Here is a 20,436-nt window from a genome sequence, read left to right as displayed (position 1 = left end):
TGAACTTTGTAAAATTAGGACTTTATTTTTCATCGAAGAATTCTTCGTTTTACTACTTATTTAACCAAGATTTTTACTTTTTATTTTTACTATTTAGTATCGTGTGTTTTAAAATCAAAGTTCGTGGTAACACCAAGTGCTTACTCTCACTCATTAGCCCTAAGGCTCCTATATATTACAGGAGCCTTAATTAGCCCTAGTGAGCTACATGACCTCATTTTCGCCTTTTACAGTTTCCTATTCATTTAATGATTATATCGCAAGTTTAGAAGATTTTCAAGTGTTTCAAAAGACATAAGACTCTTAAATTCACAAATAGATGTTGCTTTTACTATGTTCGAACTTTATTTATTGCCAAAAACTACAAAAACTTCATATTTCGAACTATGACTCCTCGACCAATCTAAATGCCGGACGCTGATCACTTGTTCCTGCTCTTCTTGACTCACGCAGAAACTTAGACTTTCATTTCGCTTCTCGCCACCATTTACGTATATAATCACCCATGCTATGCCATGATTTGCAATTTAGCAAAACTTATTTTATGAGTTCTCTCATTTATTGATCTCGCCTTCGGGCGCGGTGTATTTTAAATACACCTCTTAAATTTTTAACTTTATGGCCTATGGTAAAATGATAATATACTGGTAAGAGCTCCTAGTAGCTAAAGCCAGCAGTAAAGATATGATCCAAGATTCACCTTGAGTTTGAGAATACATACTCAAAACAGTAACATAATGATAAAACATACTGTTGCGTGCGTACGGGTTCGCTATGAAATGAATGCACAAGTCCGATGAAAAAGGAACAAAAATTTATTATTATCACAACAAAAATGCTTAAATTTTCTCAAATTATCATGCAGTATTACAATATCTCACATTAGTTATCTTTTAACTACTCAAATATCCAATAGAACGCAATTCAAAACAGCTAAAAAACGCTAATCCGCGAATTCGCTACAATCAACAAGAGCAGTTTTCTAAACAACAACAAACTAAGCAACTACTACAAACTGAGATGTTTTCCTCATTTTATAAGATTTTATAATCACGCGCTAGAATTTTCCAGTACTTTCTCGAAATCAAAAAGAGATATTTATTTATTTAACGCACGCGCTCTTGTATTTTTAATTTTTCCGGCTTAGCTTTCTTTTAATATTCGTCACGCGCTGCACTGCGCGAGAAATAAAACCATTTAATTTATAATTGAACTAACATTACCTTTTTAAATACCAAATTCGTAACACTGCCCCCTTCCCAAAGACTGCACGTCCCGGGCAGTACAATCCCTGGACAGGAAGCTAAACTTACAACTGTGGCATAAATGCAACTGAGGCATAAACATTACATTACAATATCAAACAATATAAACAATAAATGCAATAACTAACTATAATTATATTTTGATAATGCTAACGCATTTGATAATGCTATAAATCAAATGCTATCAAATACTAAATACAAAACAAATACTAAATACAAATCAAATACTAAATGCAAATCAAATACTAAATACACATTCATAAACAAAAAGGACCATGGTCTGATACTATTTACAATTATTTACATTACGTACTATGGCCATAGTAATGAGCTAACCTGTCGTAATGAACGACTTTAGGTTTAGAGTTCGAAGACTTACGAATCCGAATCACGACGTCATTCAGCCTTTTTAGGACTGTATACGGGCCATCCCAAGGTGATTGTAATTTCGGACAAAGTCCTTTCCGTCGAGTCGGATTCCACAACCACACCTTGTCTCCTTCGTGGAACTGATGTTCAGTAGCTCTTGTGTCGTAGCGGGTCTTCATCTTCTCCGTCGCCAGGTTGACTCGCTCTCGTGCAAAGTTGTGCATCACTTCAAACCGGGCCTGGAGATCTTGAATATATTCCTCAGACGATGAAGGAGCATCCGGAGGGCGGCCAAACAATAGATCACAAGGCAGACGAAGGTCACGACCGAAGAGCATCTGTGATGGAGAATAGCCGGTAGTCTCGTGGACAGCACTGCGGTAAGCCAGTAAAAAGAGTGGTAATTTCTTGTCCCAGTCCTGTTGGTTTCTGGAAACCACTAATGAGAGGTGATTAAGGATGGTTCGATTGAACCTCTCTACCATGCCGTCCGACTGGGGATGCAATGGCGTCGTTTGAGTTTTGTCAATGCCGAGTAGTTTGCATAGTTCTTTGATTACTGCCGAGGCAAAATTCCTTCCCTGATCGGAATGTAACTGAAGAGGCACTCCGAACCTGGAAATCCAGTGCTGTATCATTACCTCAGTTACTGTGACAGCCTCTTGATCAGGAATAGGATAAGCTTCAGGCCACTTGGTGAAGTAATCAATGACAACGAGTATGTATTTGTTGCCATCAGCAGTTCGTGGCAGAGGTCCCAGGATGTCAAAGGCGATACGTTCAAAAGGCGCCCCTACGTTGTAACGTTGCAGCTTGCCTCGGCTGCGTCTCCTCGGTCCTTTCCGACCTGCACAGGCATCGCAAGATCGGCACCACTTTTGCACGTCATCCTTTGCATTATTCCAGTAAAAGCGCTCACGAACTCTCTGCAAGGTCTTCATTATTCCAAAGTGACCTCCAGTAGGGGTGCTATGTAACTCTTTAAGGACATCAGGAATGCGGGATCTTGGAAGTATAAGTTGCCATCGGAACGTCTTCCCATCATCCGATTCGAATTTCCGGTATAAGACGGCGTTTCGAATGTGAAGTGAATCCCAGAGTGCCCAATATTGTTTGGTTGTAGGACTACAGATATAAATGTCCTGCCAGGTAGGTTTTCTGTTTGATGACTCCATTAAATCAATTATGGGTTTAATGTCGCGGTTTTCCAGCTGGTCTTTCCTGACTTCATCATCACTCCACGGGTCTCGATCCGCCGATGTTGATAATGTAATTTGTCTTGCGACCGGAGTCAGCAGCTCGTATTTCGCTTCCACCCTGGAACAATATCGGCAGCTTTCTTGGCAAGGTCTTCTAGACAGGGCGTCGGCGTTTCCATGTGATGATCCCTTACGATGACGGATAGTAATGTCAAATTCTTGGAGTCTCTGTATCCACCTGGCTATTTGACCCTCAGGATTCTTGAAATTTAAAAGCCAGGTCAATGATGCATGATCGGTGCGGAGCAGGAATTTTCTGCCGTATAGATAGTGATGGAACTGTTCTACAGCTTTGACTATGGCGAGCAACTCTTTCCTGGTGACACAATAATTCCTCTCCGGTTTAGACAGGCACTTGCTCCAGTATGCCACTACACGTACTTGGCCGTCTATTTCTTGGGACAAAACAGCACCAACACTTTCATTACTCGCGTCGGTGTCGAGAATAAATGGTCGGTCAAGCTGAGGATACGCCAGGATTGGAGCAGATGTTAATGCCTCCTTTAAGTTGTTAAATGCATCCTCGCATTCTTTTGTCCACAAGAACTTTTGGTTGCTCTCTGTCAGCTTGTGTAGGGGTCTTGCGATGGAAGAAAAGTCCTTCACGAATTTCCTATAGTAGGTGCAAAGCCCTAGGAAGCTTCTCAGCTGATGGACATTTTCGGGACGTTTCCAGGATTTAACGGCTGATACCTTTTCAGGATCCGTGCGCACACCTTCTGCAGAGATGACATGTCCCAGGTAAGTCACTTCCTTTCGGAACAATTTGCATTTAGTGGGACTCAGCTTCAGATTGGCTTCTTTCAGTTTCTGAAGCACCTTCCTAAGATTTTCTAAATGTTCTTCAAAACTCTTTCCGACGATGATGATGTCGTCCAGGTATATGAGGCAGGCTTCGTAGGAAAGGCCTTTCAAAACAGTTTCCATAAGACGTTCGAATGTTGCCGGCGCATTACACAGTCCAAACGGCATCATCTTGAATTGCCAAAGCCCTTGTCCCGTAGTAAATGCCGTCTTTTCTCGGTCTTCAGGCTGTATTTCTACCTGCCAATACCCACTCTTTAAATCAAGTGTTGAGAACCACTTGCTGCCAGAAAGAGTGTCTAGAATGTCGTCAATTCTAGGAAGAGGGTAACTGTCTTTCTTCGTAACCTCATTCAACCGGCGATAGTCGACGCAAAATCTTGTTGAGCCGTCTTTCTCTCTGACTAGGACGATGGGAGATGCCCATGGACTTACTGAAGGCTCGATGACATCGCTTTCTTTCATATCTTTTAACAGTGTTCGCACCTCTTCCTGTTTAGCAAACGGTAGACGTCTTGGATGTTGCTTGATCGGGGGATGATCGCCGGTATCTATTCTATGTTATGTTAAACTAGTTCGACCCACGTCAGAAGACGAGCAGGAGAAAACAACTTGAAGATCTTTAATGACGCGATCGGCAGCATTCCTCTCTTTATCGTTTAATTGCGCATTCTGCAATAACTCCGATGTAATTCTCTCTGAGGACACGGATTCTTGGATGTTACTCTTTCTTTCAACGGTGGTTACTGGAGTACATGCTGCAACCACTTCACCTTTCTTAATAATTCTCCCCTTCTTAGTTACATTGGCGACTCTCACCGGGATAACCGTTCTGGATAGGTCGACGAGTGTTGAGGCTACTAGTACTCCTTTTGGGCTATTACAGTTATTGGGATATTGTCTTGTGCTATGATTTTATGGACAGATTTAACTTCACCATTGACTCCAAATAACGCTATGTCCTCAGATGTAGAATGCAATTCGTTATTTTTAAAGTTCAAGGAAAAATTGTATTTCCTTAGAAAGTCCAATCCGAGTATGCAAGAATCAGTGATCTCTGCTACATATGCCGTGTGATGGTAAGCGGCACTTCCAAACGTGATGTTAGCATTTACTTTTCCATTGATGTTGATCTTCTCACCGGACACAGTCTGTAGGGTAACGCAGGGCGGCGTCCAGATAAGTTTGCTTCCCAGTTGTTGAGCCAAATCTTTTCGGATGATGGTAACGTTGGCTCCTGTATCTATCGTCATATTGCAGGGAACTCCATTAATATGTCCTATTACGAAAAGTCCATTACTGCCGCCTCTCACTGCAGAAATCTGAAGCGCTTTAAACTGGGGTTTTTCATGATCTGGCAACCTCCGCCCCGCGAGATGGCCACTAATTAGTTTCCCTGCTGTTTTATAGGAGCGGTCTTAGCATCCGTGCCCTGGGGTGTTCTGCAGTTTCGTCGGATGTGTCCTTCAGCACCGCAGTTCCAGCACTTTACGGTCGGTTTCTTGTCACCAATATTCTGTCTCAAGGCGTTCAGTTGTCTAGTTAAATCGTCTAGATGAGCAGTGACTTGATCCCCTGGCTCCTGGACTTGCGCAGCTCTGACTGGGTGGCGGTCTCGACGGGTGGCTTGCTGGGCTGCCTCAAATTTCATGGCATACACTAAAGCGCTTTTCAGATCTTTAACATCCGCCATTCGCAGTGCTTTCTGTATTTCAGGGTCCCGGATGCCATTGATGAAATATTGCAGGGACAGGATTTCCCTTGTTTCTGTCGGGCACTCCGAAAAGGCGTGATGTGACAGCCTTTCAACATCCGTGGCGAGCTCCTGAAGCGTTTCGGTGAGCTTCTGTTGAAGAGATTTTAATTGGAGCCTGCTGTAGTCTTTTAAACATTTCTCGCCGAAGCGCAGCTCCAAAGCGCCGGATAGAGCTTCGAAATCTAGCCTTTGATTTTCGGGAAGCGTCTGCAGGATATCCGCTGCGTCTGCTCTCAGAGAAGCGGCGAGATGACAGGCCTTAGCTTGGGAATCCCATCCATTCGCATCCGCAACGATAGAAAATTGTGTCCTATACACCTGCCAGGAGGTCTTCCCATCATATGTAGATAGTTTCAGAACGGAACGAGCAGGCATCGATAAAAATTTGAAACCTTCAGAATTGTTTCCTACCGTCGCTATGCACTTCTTTAGGCTGTCAACTTCTTTGGCGACGGCAGCAGAAACCCTATCATCAATTTGTTGTTCGACGGCAGAAACTCTCTCTTCTATATGTTCTTTTACAGAAGAAATTTTTTCTTCTACTTGTTCTTTTACCGAAAAAACTCTTTCTTCTATTTGTCCAACTTTAGTTTCAACCGCGTCTATTCTGCCTTCCATAGCCTCAAATTTATTTTCTATTACGCAAGTAATTTCTCTTTTCATTTCGTCCTGACCTGCTTTCATCTCATTTTTAAGAGATTTCATCTCTTCCTTAACGGATTCCTGGCCCAACTTCATTTGTTCCTGTGCCGTTTTCATTTCTTCCTTGAGGGATTCCTGGCCCAATTTCATTTCTTCTTTAAAAGATGTTTGGCCAGCTTCCATCTTTTCTTGGAGAGCAGCAAAAGCAGTAATGAGCTGTCTCAATTGTTCTTCCATCCCTCTTGTTATTGGCATTCAAATCCCACTTCTGACACCAAAAATTGTTGCGTGCGTACGGGTTCGCTATGAAATGAATGCACAAGTCCGATGAAAAAGGAACAAAAATTTATTATTATCACAACAAAAATGCTTAAATTTTCTCAAATTATGATGCAGTATTACAATATCTCACAGTAGTTATCTTTTAACTTCTCAAATATCCAATAGAACGCTATTCAAAACAGCTAAAGAACGCTAATCCGCGAATTCGCTACAATCAACAAGAGCAGTTTTCTAAACAACAACAAACTAAGCAACTACTACAAACTGAGATGTTTTCCTCATTTTATAAGATTTTATAATCACGCGCTAGAATTTTCCAGTACTTTCTCGAAATCAAAAAGAGATATTTATTTATTTAACGCACGCGCTCTTGTATTTTTAATTTTTCCGGCTTAGCTTTCTTTTAATATTCGTCACGCGCTGCACTGCGCGAGAAATAAAACCATTTAATTTATAATTGATCTAACATTAGCTTTTTAAATACCATATTCGTAACAATACATACAATTTTGAGATAAAAATAACGTACATAATAATAGAAATATTTCAAATTATTAGAATGCAAACTGAAATAATTATTTTTAGAGTTCAAACACAGAAAGTTCAAGAGTTTGTTTAGAAGTTTATAAATCCAGTCTTTTAACTGGTTTTATTTTTCGTCCTGAGCGAGACACGCGAACAGTTTCATTAGAGTCAGTATTAAGCTCAGGTTTTCCAGCTACCACTTCCGGAACCTTCTGAGGTTCCGATATGACTTTCTTGTAATTTGGTATCAATTCCAAAGGGTACAGTAGTTGGATTGGTCTTAATATGTTTCCCTTTTCAGTTCGTAGTTTCACAAGTCTGATGATTCCATCTTTTCCTGGAAAGAGTTCCAGTACTGTCCCTAGCAGCCAATGGAGCCTTTTTTTATCATCTGTACCAATTAACACTATGTCATCTACATGTATTTTATCTTCTCTTTTAGGTTCGGAGAACAGCCTTAGTTGCGCCAACTTGGCTCCTTTAAAGATATGGGCGACATTTTATTATGCCAACGGAAGTAAATATCATGTGGGGAATAGGTGCTGAAGAGAAAAGGAAAATACATGGGGAAAATGGGATTAAAATGTGTTTGTATTTATTTCGTATCTGGTTGCTAATTTTGTTCTGTTATGTTTCTAAATTAGCATTAAAAGTCGAATAATGTGCGTCTATTGCGAAAACGCAGGGCAATTACTGGTTGATCTTTACAATATGGTAACTGGTAATTTGGCGACATTTTGGAGGCGATAAAGGTTACTACCTGGGACTTTGGTAATAATGTGAGCAGTACTCAGTTCCGATTACGCATTATTTTGTGTGAGGGAAATGAGAGATCATGGGATATGTCATGTGATATTAATGGACGAATTACGGTTCTTTAATCGGAAAAGGGGGAAAATCGGAAAAAAATCTGGAAATTTTGTATTTGGCTTTATTTTGTGTTGTGTGAAACAGTCTTGGTTAATTTTTGGATCCTATTGCCGTAAGTAAAGTGAATTCGAAATGGGTATTTAGTGGTATTGAAAAGGGTAGTAATAAATGTTTGTTTAAGGTTGTGCAAGATAGACATAAAGATGTTTTATTAAGTTATTCATTTTACCTGGTACCTTGCTGTGAAATATAAGTATGATTTGAAAGATCCTGAAACAGAAAGAAGAAAAGTTTATCGGACACGTAATCAAGATTCTGAAGAAGATTAGGTAAGTTAGTATTTTTAATTATTTGAGGATATTATTTTTATGCATTGTTCGAAATGTAAGGTGGAAAGGAATTTGGTATTATTGGGAAAATTGTTATTAGCAATGATTTAGTTTAAAGTAATTAGGATTGTAAGCTAATTTTTATTAATTTAATGTATGTGCTCATTTATATTTTAAGTAGTGTTTTTGAATTTAATTATATTTTAATGAAATGATAGTTATTTTTTGAATTTTATGTTTGTAGGAATTTGGTATACGTTTTAGTTGAAGTAAACGTGCATGGAAATAATTTAAATATCTGACACTAAGTATTTGTAATGGTTGCGGTATGAATTCGTTGGTGACGTTTATAATATAATAGATGATTTAGAGGTAAAAGTTTTTGGATATTTTATTTAATTTATATGTGGAAATGTTCATATTTGTAAAGGGTAAATATTTTTCGCGATCAGGTAATTTCATATATGTTCTTTTTACCGAGTTTAAAGATTGAGAAAATTGTCATGTATTTTCGTGAAATTTTTCTAATTTATGAGAAAAAAGCAGTGAACATGCATATAGTGAAGAGTGTGCGCAATGCCATTTTTGTGCAATTCTGGGATGTTTTTTTAAGTAAAAATAAGTCGACGTGTACATGGTTTAGTGATATTTTAATTAAATGATAGTTATTTTGTGAACTTTATGTTTGTAGGAATTTGGTATACGTTTAAGTTGAAGTAAACGTGCATGGAAATAATTTAAATATTTGATACTAAGTATTTGTAATGCTTGCGGTATGAATTCGTTGGTGACGTGTATAATGTAATAGATGATTTAGAGGTAAAAGTTTTTGGATATTTTATTTTATATGTGGAAATGTTCATATTTGGAAAGGATAAATACTTTTTCGCGATCAGGTAATTTCATATATGTTCTTTTTACCGGGTTTAAAGATTGAGAAAATTGTCATATATTTTCGTGAAATTTTTCTAATTTATGAGAAAAAAGCAGTGTACATGGATATAGTGAAGAGTGTGCGCAATGCCATTTTTGTGCAATTCTGGGATTTTTTTTAAGTAAAAATAAGTCGGCGTGTACATGGTTTATGTGTATGTGTTGCGTAAGGAGTATGGTATTGTGCACTTTTTCCCAATTTTGCAGTGAATATTTGTCATGATTAAGCAGTTTTGTTTGATAAAATTTCGGTTGATCTTTACATTACGGTAACTTGGCGATTTTTTGGCGAAAATTTGGCGACCAACTCCCCTACAGCAACCCTCTATTTTTTTTTCCCCGCCGCCATTTTGTCTTCACGAAGTAAAGACATGTTTCTTTTCTTCTTATCTACTGAACACTTCTTCCAACAATCTACTAGCCGAATTACACTTATGCTAGAAATTTTATCAAACAAAACTGCTTAATCATGACAAATATTCACTGCAAAATTCAGAAAAAGTGCACAATACCATACACCTTACGCGTTTTTCAAAATAACACATACACATAAACCATGTACACGCCGACTTATTTTTACTTAAAAAAACATCCCAGAATTGCACAAAAATGGCATTGCGCACACTCTTCACTATATCCATGTACACTGCTTTTTCTCATAAATTCGAAAAATTTCACGAAAATACATGACAATTTTCTCAATCTTTAAACCCGGTAAAAAGAACATATATGAAATTACCTGATCGCGAAAAAGTATTTACCCTTTACAAATATGAACATTTCCACATATAAAATAAATAAAATATCCAAAAACTTTTACCTCTAAATCATCTATTACATTATACACGTCACCAACGAATTCATACATGAAGCATTACAAATATTTAGTATCAAATATTTAAATTATTTCCATGCACGTTTATTTCAACTTAAACGTAAACCAAATTCCTACAAGCATAAAATTCACAAAATAACTATCATTTCATTAAAATATCACTGAACCATGTACACGTCGACTTATTTTTACTTAAAAAAACATCCCAGAATTGCACAAAAATGGCATTGCGCACACTCTTCACTATATCCATGTACACTGGTTTTATCTCATAAATTAAAGAAATTTCACGAAAATACATGACAATTTTCTCAATCTTTAAACCCGGTAAAAAGAACATATATGAAATTACATGATCGCGAAAAAGTATTTACCCTTTACAAATATGAACATTTCCACATACAAAATAAATAAAATATCCAAAAACTTTTACCTCTAAATCATCTATTACATTATACACGTCACCAACGAATTCATACATGAAGCATTACAAATATTTATTATCAAATATTTAAATTATTTCCATGCACATTTATTTCAACTTAAACATACACCAAATTCCTACAAGTATAAAATTCACAAAATAACTATCATTTCATTAAAATATAATTAAATTCAAAAACACCACTTAAAATATACATGAGCACATACATTCAATTAATAAAAATTACCTTACAATCCTAATTACTTTAAACTAAATCATTGCTAATAACAATTTTCCCAACAATACCAAATTCCTTTCCACCTTACATTTCCAACAATGCATAAAAATAATTAAAAATACTAACTTACCTAATCTCCTTCAGAATCTTCATTACGTGGCGGATACACTTTTCTTCATTCTCTTTCAGAATCTTTAAAATCATACTTATCTTTCACAGCAAGGTACCAGGTAAAATGAATAACTTAATAAAACATCTTTATGTCTATCTTGCACAACCTTAAACAAACATTTATTACTACCCTTTTCAATACCACTAAATACCCATTTCGAATTCACTTTACTTACGGCAATAGGATCCAAAAATTAACCAAGACTGTTTCACACAACACAAAATAAAGCCAAATACAAAATTTCCAGATTTTTTTCCGATTTTCCCCCTTTTCCGATTAAAGAACCGTAATTCGTCCATTAATATCACATGACATATCCCATGATCTCTCATTTCCCTCACACAAAATAATGCGTAATCGGAACTGAGTACTGCTCACATTATTACCAAAGTCCCAGGTAGTAACCTTTATCGCCTCCAAAATGTCGCCAAACTACCAGTTACCGTAATGTAAAGATCAACCAAAATTTCTAGCATAAGTGTAATTCGGCTAGTAGATTGTTGGAAGAAGTGTTCAGTAGATAAAAAGAAAAGAAACATGTCTTTACTTCGTGAAGAGAAAATGGCGGCGGGGAAAAAAAATAGAGGGTTGCTGTAGGAGAGTTGGTTGCCAAATTTTCGCCAAAAAATCGCCAAGTTACCATAATGTAAAGATCAACCCAATTACTTTTCGATTCGATTTTATATATGTATTAATATATCACATTCCTGCTCATATGATCTACATATGTATCAGATACCTAGCTACTTTTGACACTTATATCTGGATGTGTATTATAACTTTTTATGCTTTGAAAACCCAAATATTGTAGCATTATGTGTATGCTTGTGAAAATATTTCAGATATTCTCGTATAACTAACTATACTATAATCTCATATTATTCAGTTCTCATATAACTACGATGGAAATATGCTTCTATTATTTACTTTAAAAATGCAGTATTTAATAGCCTTTCACATAGTAGCCATTTTAGAATTAGTTCTGTAATCTAATGTAATGTTAATTGTCTTATGCATTATTTTGTGTAAATATTCATTTTCATAAAGAATATATAATGAATGTAGTAAATGCGAGTTCAATATATTTTAAAGACACAGATAATAAACTAAAAGGAAAAGGGAGACTACACATGCAACCAGATAAAAGTGACCATATTCAAAAGAAAGTTAATAAACTCAAAATGATGTGAAAGTATATCCCATGTGACAAAATTCGCTTAAGTATTATTTCTGAGTGGTAAAGCAGAACATATATATCTGAGTGCATTTTTTATATCTAAAATAAAATCTGTTATTAGTTGCTGATGAAAAAGTAAAAAAACAATTTTTATGGATAGAAATTTATGTACCTGAGTATTGAAAGTCTGATACTTCATCGACACTGAAATAGCAATTTATATATTGTATGAAAGTGAAAAAAAAAAAAGTGTTGTTTTTTGAAAACTTCAAAAATCTGAATAATTTTCAGAACATATTCTTAAAACAAATTAAGAATATACTGTTTCTTAGAAGTTATTTTTTTATAATTATATGCCATATACTTTATGTACAGATCAAGCATGGCCAAACTTAGACTCATAATTCATAATTTACTCACGTAATAAGCAACTCTTGTTGTTTTGCTTTTGAAACATAATTGTCATTTGAAACGTAATTTGTGTGTCTTTTTAATAATTACTAATTTAATTTTTAGAAATCACATTGTGTGAATAATAATTTCAAACTATGCCTTATTTGCTAATCTCTGATAAGTAAAAAAAAAAAGTCAAACAGTGCCATATGTGTAACTACCATGTTGATATTACTCTTGAAATGTGTAGTGGTCATCAGCGTAGCAGAAAAGACAAATTTTTTAATCCTGGTAGCACCTGCATTCATAATGTACCTCAAATTTTAATGAATGCCCTATAAATATCTGTACTGTGATTTGCATTAGGAAATACAAAACATATCTAATGATCCAAATTTCCAACGAATTAGTTGTTATGTGATGCAGTAGTGAGGTTTGATCCCTATATTAATCCTGAAGTGGGCTGAAGGCCCATGCAATAGCAAAAAACTAACTGGTTGATCTTTAAATTATGGTAACTTGGTGATTTTTGGCGAAAATTTGGCGACCAACTCTCCTACAGCAACCCTCTATTTTTTTTTCCCCTGCCGCCATTTTGTCTTCACGAAGTAAAGACATGTTTCTTTCTGTTTATTTACTGAACACTTTTTCCAACAATCTACTAGCCGAATAACACTTATGCTGGAAATTTTATCTAACAATAACTTAATCATGACAAATATTCACTGCAAAATTGGGAAAAGTGCACAATAGCAAACTCCTTGCGCATTTTTCAGAATAACACATACACATAAACCATGTACACATCGACTTATTTTTACTTAAAAAAATATCCCAGAATTGCACAAAAATGGCATTGCGCACACTCTTCACTATATCTATGTACACTGCTTTTTTTCTCATAAATTAGAAACATTTCACGAAAATACATGACAATTTTCTCAATCTTTAAACCCGGTAAAAAGAACATATATGAAATTACCTGATCGCGAAAAAGTATATACCCTTTCCAAATATGAACATTTCCACATATAAAATAAATAAAATATCCAAAAACTTTTACCTCTAAATTATCTATTATATTATAAACGTCACCAACGAATTCATACCGCAAACATTACAAATACTTAGTGTCAAATATTTAAATTATTTCCATGCACGTTTACTTCAACTAAAACGTATACCAAATTCCTACAAACATATAATTCACAAAATAACTATCATTTAATTAAAATATAATTAAATTCAAAAACACTACTTAAAATATAAAAATCATTGCTAATAACAATTTTCCAATAATACCATATTATTTTATTTACTCCTTACATTTAGAACAATGCATAAAAATAATATCCTCAAATAATTAAAAATACTAACTTACCTAATCTTCTTCAGAATCTTGATTACGTGTCCGATAAACTTTTCTTATTTCCTCCACTAAATAAAAAGCAAGCGTATGTGCGCCTGTTTCAGGATCTTTAAAATCATACTTATAGTTCACAGCAAGGTACCAAGTAAAATAAATAACTTAATAACACATCTTTACTTCTATCTCGCACAACCTTAAAAAAACACTTATTACTACCCCTTTCAATCCCACTAAATACCCATTTCGAATTCACTTTAGTTAGGGCCATGGAATCCAAAAATTAACGAACACTGTTTCACACAACAGAGAATTAAGCTAAATACAAAATTTCCAGATTTTTTCCCGATTTCCCCCCCTTTTCTGATTAAAGAACTGCAATTCGTCCATTAATATCACATGACATATCCCATGATCTCGCATTTCCCCCACACAAAATAATGCGTAATCGGAACTCAGTACTGCTCACATTATTACCAAAGTCCCAGGTAGTAACCTTTATCGCCTCCAAAATGTCGCCAAACTACCAGTTACCATATTCTAAAGATCAGCCAACTAACTATACTTTCCTATAACTCCAATAGTTTGACAGCTTACAGTCTCATTTCCCTCTTTTTTTTTCCATGCTTTTTACTCTTAACATGAGAAGATTGTATAGATTAAGAGTCAAGTAAAAATCCATATTTCTCTATTTTCAAATTACTGCTTTATTTTTACATTATTGTAAACAGCAGTATGTCGCTTCTTTTATTTTCAGTTTACTGCTATTAAAATATGTTTTTAATTATAACTGAAAAAGAAAAATTGAAAATCTGAAGGAAAAGCTTTATTTATTAGCTATAAAAACTAAAGTATAGAAAAGTTTATAATTCGTACATCCAAGAAATATGCTTTCTTGGAAACTGAGCAAAAGCAGTAAAAGTTATTTTGCTACTGTTCTATTATCAAGGGACTGGATTCAGAAATGTGTGAACGTGTGTTGGTATGTATATGCTTATATGTGTAATTGTATGCACACATATATTTGTACTTATGCATACAATGAACACATAAATGCATACATAAACGCATACATACATTTCTGAACTCAATCCCAATAACAGAACAGTACCGCTATTTCTTTATTCGTGTAAGTAAGAATTATTGTTGAATTAAGAAACCCTTGGCAGTTTACTTAAACTATTTCCTTTTTATTGAAAAGCTTTGTTAATTTTGAAACATGATAAACACCTAATTGTGTTTCTTGAATATTTCTGAATTGTAACATGCAATTCTTACTGACATGATGTCTGATGACTTTGAAACCGAATTAGCTAATACAGAAATATAACTGCCTTTGCAAATATTCTTAAATCTTTGTGAAACTTGTCCAGTCTGTATGAACCAACATGTGCAAAATATCATTAAACACCAACAGGGGGTTTCTGGAGTTGGTTGCATAGTATGATTTTTACTGTTTTCAACTCTTCTTAATTTTTAGTATCTACTCAACATTTTGTGAACTTATAAGTTCTGTGCAATAAAACATTTGTGAATTTATTTTTCTTTTTGGTCAACCTGGAAAAGTTGTAACTTGGAAAATGATAATACAGTGCACCGGTTTTGAGAACATAAATGTTACAGTAGCATGACTAATCTGAGAATACAAAGGAAGTACAGTACTTTATGGCCTTCCCTTTCACAGAAAACACAAAAATACTTCCTACGTACACATTTTAGATGAATATTTATGATGGTAATGTGTTTTCAAATGAAGATTAAAAGGATATTACTTTAATTCATCAATTAGAAAAGTATCTGAAAGGCATGGCTTTAATTATAATAAATACTATAACATAGATGTCTTAAAAATAATAAAACAACCTATTCTGCCCCATGCATCTCTTTCGCCATTGCTAGAAAATCCTTATCCCCTTCTCCAACTCTTGAAAAATGCATATACATTTATTTATATTCAGACTATGTTTTAACTTGTTTTATAAATTAAACAACAAAAGTGTAGAAAATGTTGATAACTGCCAAAACTTGAACAAAAGTAGATTTTGATATTCATGAACTAAAACTAAATACTTAACATATAAATAAAAGGCTGACCATGTTCTTCCCCCTGTAGCCCCCTTGGTTGAAAATCCCTGTTGTAGAAGATATATAAAGATAGGAGAGGAAGGAAAATTTTTTAAAAAGTAACAAATTTTTCAAATCAAGTTGAATGTTTACCTCACAAAGCATTCAAGGGATAGCTGCTATAAGACATATACCTGGCTAAAGGGTTTTTTTCTAAGGATTATTAATATGTATGTATGTTAATTTTTTTCGCCACTGGGAAGTGAATGTTTTATCAAGTGAAGTATACAGTCAAAAGTCGTTAATCCGGACTCGTCGGGACTTCGGCGATTCCGGATTATCGATTTTTCCGGATTATAGATCATCAGTTTAAATCTGGTAAGACGGCATGCAGAAATTACAAAATTAAAAATATGAAACCGTAATTTATGAAATAAAGAACAATTAAGATCTAAAGGTATCAAAATTTACAAAAAGAAAAAGCTTAATATTTATTTGTTTACTTTATTAAACATTTCCTTCAATGTAAGTTGCTTCGTTTCATGTGATAATACTTTCTCTTTAATTCTATTAAACAGACATAATTTCTTCTTCAGTTACAAAGTTCTGCTGTTCAAGTCCTATAATTGCTGTGTTGAGAATACCGACTAATTTGTCAATCGAAATGTTTTCGCTTTCAATAACCTCTGGGTCACTTTCTTCACTATCGAAAGCGAATTATAATGACGAGGAACTTGATTTAAATCATATCAAAGACGGAGTATATCGAGATGAAATATTACACTTAGTACGGAATTATAAACCAAATAAAATAAAAACATCTGCTCTGAAGATAAGGATAGTGCTGACAGATCAACTTCCAATCCGCAGCGTGAAATTGATAAACAGATTTCGGATTTCAAAACATACTTTCGCTTTGTAGATACAAATTACATATCAGTAAATATATATCGGAAATTCTATTTGACATAATCGAAAGTTCAAGCTTACTTTTATAAAATTGCTCTAACAGTCTGCAAAAAATAATAAGCCGGATCCAATTCGAAGATTAAGGAACAACGCAATCTGCAACATTAACTGAATTAGGTAACTTTAGCTTAGCGTATAACTCCGTTACACATTAAACGCGCATGCGCACAAACATATTCGCAGCTGTAAGGGTCTTATGCGCTTTCGTAAACGCCTGTGCGCATGCGTGAACGCGACGCATGCGCAGAAAGTTTGTAGCTTTGAGGTCCGGATTATAGATCATTCCGGATTATGGGTGTCCGAATTAACGACTTTTGACTGTATTTTGAAAAATATCTTAGCTAATGGGGATCATTTCATAAAATATTTAGAAAGTTTCAATTAGGCATTAGCAGTTGTTACCTGTTATATACAGTGGTGAAATTATAATACTGGATATTCAGTAATGATTATTAACTTGTTTAATTATGAGTACACATTCAGTGTATGTGACACCATAAATGCTGGATCAAAATATCACTAATAACAATCATGGTAATACAGTAAATTTTAACTTCTCTTGAAATAAAAAAATCTATATTTGTAACATGTAATACATTGTAGCATTTAATGGTGTTAAAATTAACCAGAAGTTACAGATATGTGACAGTTTAATGCAATTAAATTGTTTATCAATTCAACAATGAAGTCTATGAATAAAATATAAAATTAAAAAACTTTTTTTTTTTTTTTCAACAGAGAAAGAAATAGTTTTGTCTAATGAATCTTCCTTTGGTATTTATATATTAAAAGCATCTTAAAAATTAATTTTGAATTGTTTAAGAAATCATGTTAATTTGCTTTTCATAATTTATTATATAAAAACTTAAATGAATAAGATGGCAGTTCTTTTTATATTTTATACCTCTATAATTAAATAGTCATCAATTAAAATTTTTAAAAAATGCTTATGTAAGTAGAATAATTTAACAAAAATAGTCAGTTGAAAAAGGGACATTGATATAGTTTTGATTAGTCTTTATTCAAAAATATTACTGCCCTGCAAGAGTACGAGATAAAAATACAAATTCTGATAAAAAAGCTGAAATACAAATTTTGACATTTCATACCTACTTCTTGTAGTTTTTCTAAGTAGCCCACCAGCAACCAAGTGAATAAGAAACTGAATATTGTTAGTTTGACTCGTTTTCAAATCCCAATGAGCAAGCTGACTGCATGAGTGTTTGGATGGCTTTCCATATGAAACAAATACAAACCAGTTTCCTGTAGAAAGTCCTCCACAAAGATATATGTCTCCTTGAGCAGATATTTTCACATGTTTTTGCTTTAATAAATTAATCTGAAACCCTGATTATCAGTATACCCCTGCAGAGACTGAAATCTCAAGCATACCTGAATTCTGTAGATGTTTGTGTCTTCCATACTATAAACAAACATCCACCAGTGCAAATCCCTAAATATGGATGCTTCAAATCCTTGTAAATGGGCTGGCTGCATAAGAGTTTTTGTGGTTTTGGACATGTTTAACGTAATACAAGCCAGCTCACCTTAAGAAAGTTCTCCAAAAAAGTACCCCCCTTCTGCAGATAACCCTCATGCAATATAAATAATCTAACCTAATTTAGTAAAAAAAAATCTGTTAACAACAGTTTTGCCATATAACTGTGGCTCAAGTCTATGGTATTAATAAGCAATTATCATTTTTTTTGGGGGGGGAATTAAAACTATTCTGCCTCTTTTAACTATTGCCTGTATGTGTGTTTGTTTGTCATGCCTTCAGACATAACATGAACATTTTGATTTCGTATCCTATCACATGCAGAGCAATAAAGTTCTTTAATATTATCAAAATACATTGAAAATCTTGTGTCATTACCAAACTAAATTTAGTGACAGTTTTCACACAAATTGAAAAATTTTTGTTCTTATCAGGTAGATTCTTTAAACAATCTCGGAAAACAATACATTGTCACTTGTGAAATGTGGTGTTACATAGTTTACTGCCATATGAATTTTTTTTTTTCAGAATTTTGTATAATCTTTGCTTTATTTTCTCGTACGTATAATACCAATAGTGCTATGTATTAAACAATTTTTATTGCTTGCATATTGAAATCTTGCTTTCGTGTTTGAAATCATACACACTTGAAAGGATTGGAACATAGGGAACACACTGAGATGGCATAAAATCCATAAATGTGATTAACAACTGTATCTGTAACATATATAGCCTACCATGGAATCTGGTGGGTAAGACTGCGAACATTGATAGTTAGACAAACTCCAAATTATGGTGAACAAATTCGCTCCATGTATGCTTCCGTGGTTTTACCTATATAGAACATGAACAGAGGCAGTTCTTCATAGAAAGTTATCCATGAAGGCATCTTTTTTCCTTCACAGCCCAGCAAGTAAGACAGCTGAGCACTGATAGTTCAGTCCAAGTTCAATTCCCAGGGAACAGATTTGCTGCATGCATGTTTTCATAGATTCTCCCTTGCATAACATGAGTACAAATAGTTTCCATCAGAAAGCCCTCCTTAACAGCATTATTCCATCAAGGAATATAACTTTAGCATACTTTTCCATAACTTAATAAATCCAAATCTCTTTAGGCAGACAGTTTGTGTCTGAAATCTGAACTATAGATATTAAAGTCTTTTTCTGCATATATATTTAAAAAATACCTCAGAAAAAAGAATAATAACTTTTTAATGTTTCTTGTATATTGCTAAGTGTATATCTAGAGATTGATAGATAAAAACTATGTAAATCAAGATTCTAATTTAAAAAATTGTTTTGCCCTTAACTCATCATTTTAATTTAGGTATTTTCAATTTCTGTACTAAAAATAGTAACTGCTTATAATAAACCTCTCTGGACTGTGTCATTCCTCTATTAATCCATGTCAAGTGACTTCCTACCAGTGGTGTAAATAAGGATATGCAAGGAATGCCATCGCATAGGGGCCCGAAGGCTTAAGGGGCCCTTAAATGTCCTGCTGAACTACATTTACATGTTTAAACTTAAGAGACGGATTCCATTACATATATAAAGAAGCTTTAATTCATTTTCCCTTGCTAAGTTCGGAATTAGAATTTCAATAAAAGAAGATTAATTATTATTTTTATATTTTTTATTCTTCTGCTTTTCATTTTTATGTTTAGAATTTGTACTATGTACTATAAATTCTTATTTTAATTTTGATATGTTTTAATTTTGTGTTAAACCCCTTTTACATGATTGTTAATATTAATATAGTTGAGGAATAGCCTTGATTTGACTCCAATTTACTTTTAACTTTAGAATCTTTAAGTATATGTAGGTAATAGAATTTGTTTACTTTTAAGTTTTTAAGGGCCCCCTACCTATATGGTGCAGTAACGCAATTCTCTGTATGACGCAGATAGGAAGCCCTTGGAAGCACCTGAAATAGCTAAATTCAAGTTTTTGCAAAAAGTTAAAATTCCAGCATTCGACTATAAAATAATAACTTCATGATCTACCCCAGTTTAGGGATAGGAAGAAGAGGAAAATCTGAAATTTTCTTTGTATTCCTTAGTCTCAAACCTGAAAATTATTAAAGGCGATCCTCTAAAGAAAAGGTTTCTCCTTTTGCAATCCCAAATCAAAAAGCGGTGGAAGTGGAAATTAATTTTAACTATTTATTATAATATACTTATTTTATATATTAATTTGTTTCTGTATAATTCGCGTTATGATCGAATAATCAGTAGACATATTTTCGAAGTATAAATCAAAGA

General features: G+C 34.2%; 1 long non-coding RNA gene across 1 annotated transcript in view; it reads left to right on the top strand.

The window, feature by feature from the left end:
• The first annotated feature begins 7,073 nt into the window (after positions 1–7,073).
• LOC146994140 (uncharacterized) overlaps positions 7,074–20,436 on the top strand; it is a 61,934-nt gene continuing 48,571 nt past the window's right edge. Inside the window, exon 1 of the long non-coding RNA XR_015044025.1 lies at positions 7,074–7,119. This is a non-coding gene — a long non-coding RNA (uncharacterized LOC146994140). The remainder of the gene's footprint in view (positions 7,120–20,436) is intronic.

This window comes from Stegodyphus dumicola, chromosome 11 (genome assembly GCF_044657685.1).
Source record: "Stegodyphus dumicola isolate Sdum_Otavi_A_Nest chromosome 11, ASM4465768v1".
NCBI classification, from domain to species: Eukaryota; Metazoa; Arthropoda; class Arachnida; order Araneae; family Eresidae; genus Stegodyphus; species Stegodyphus dumicola.
The sequence above is the reverse complement of the archived record's forward strand: the minus strand, read 5'-3'. Positions and strand labels throughout refer to the sequence as shown.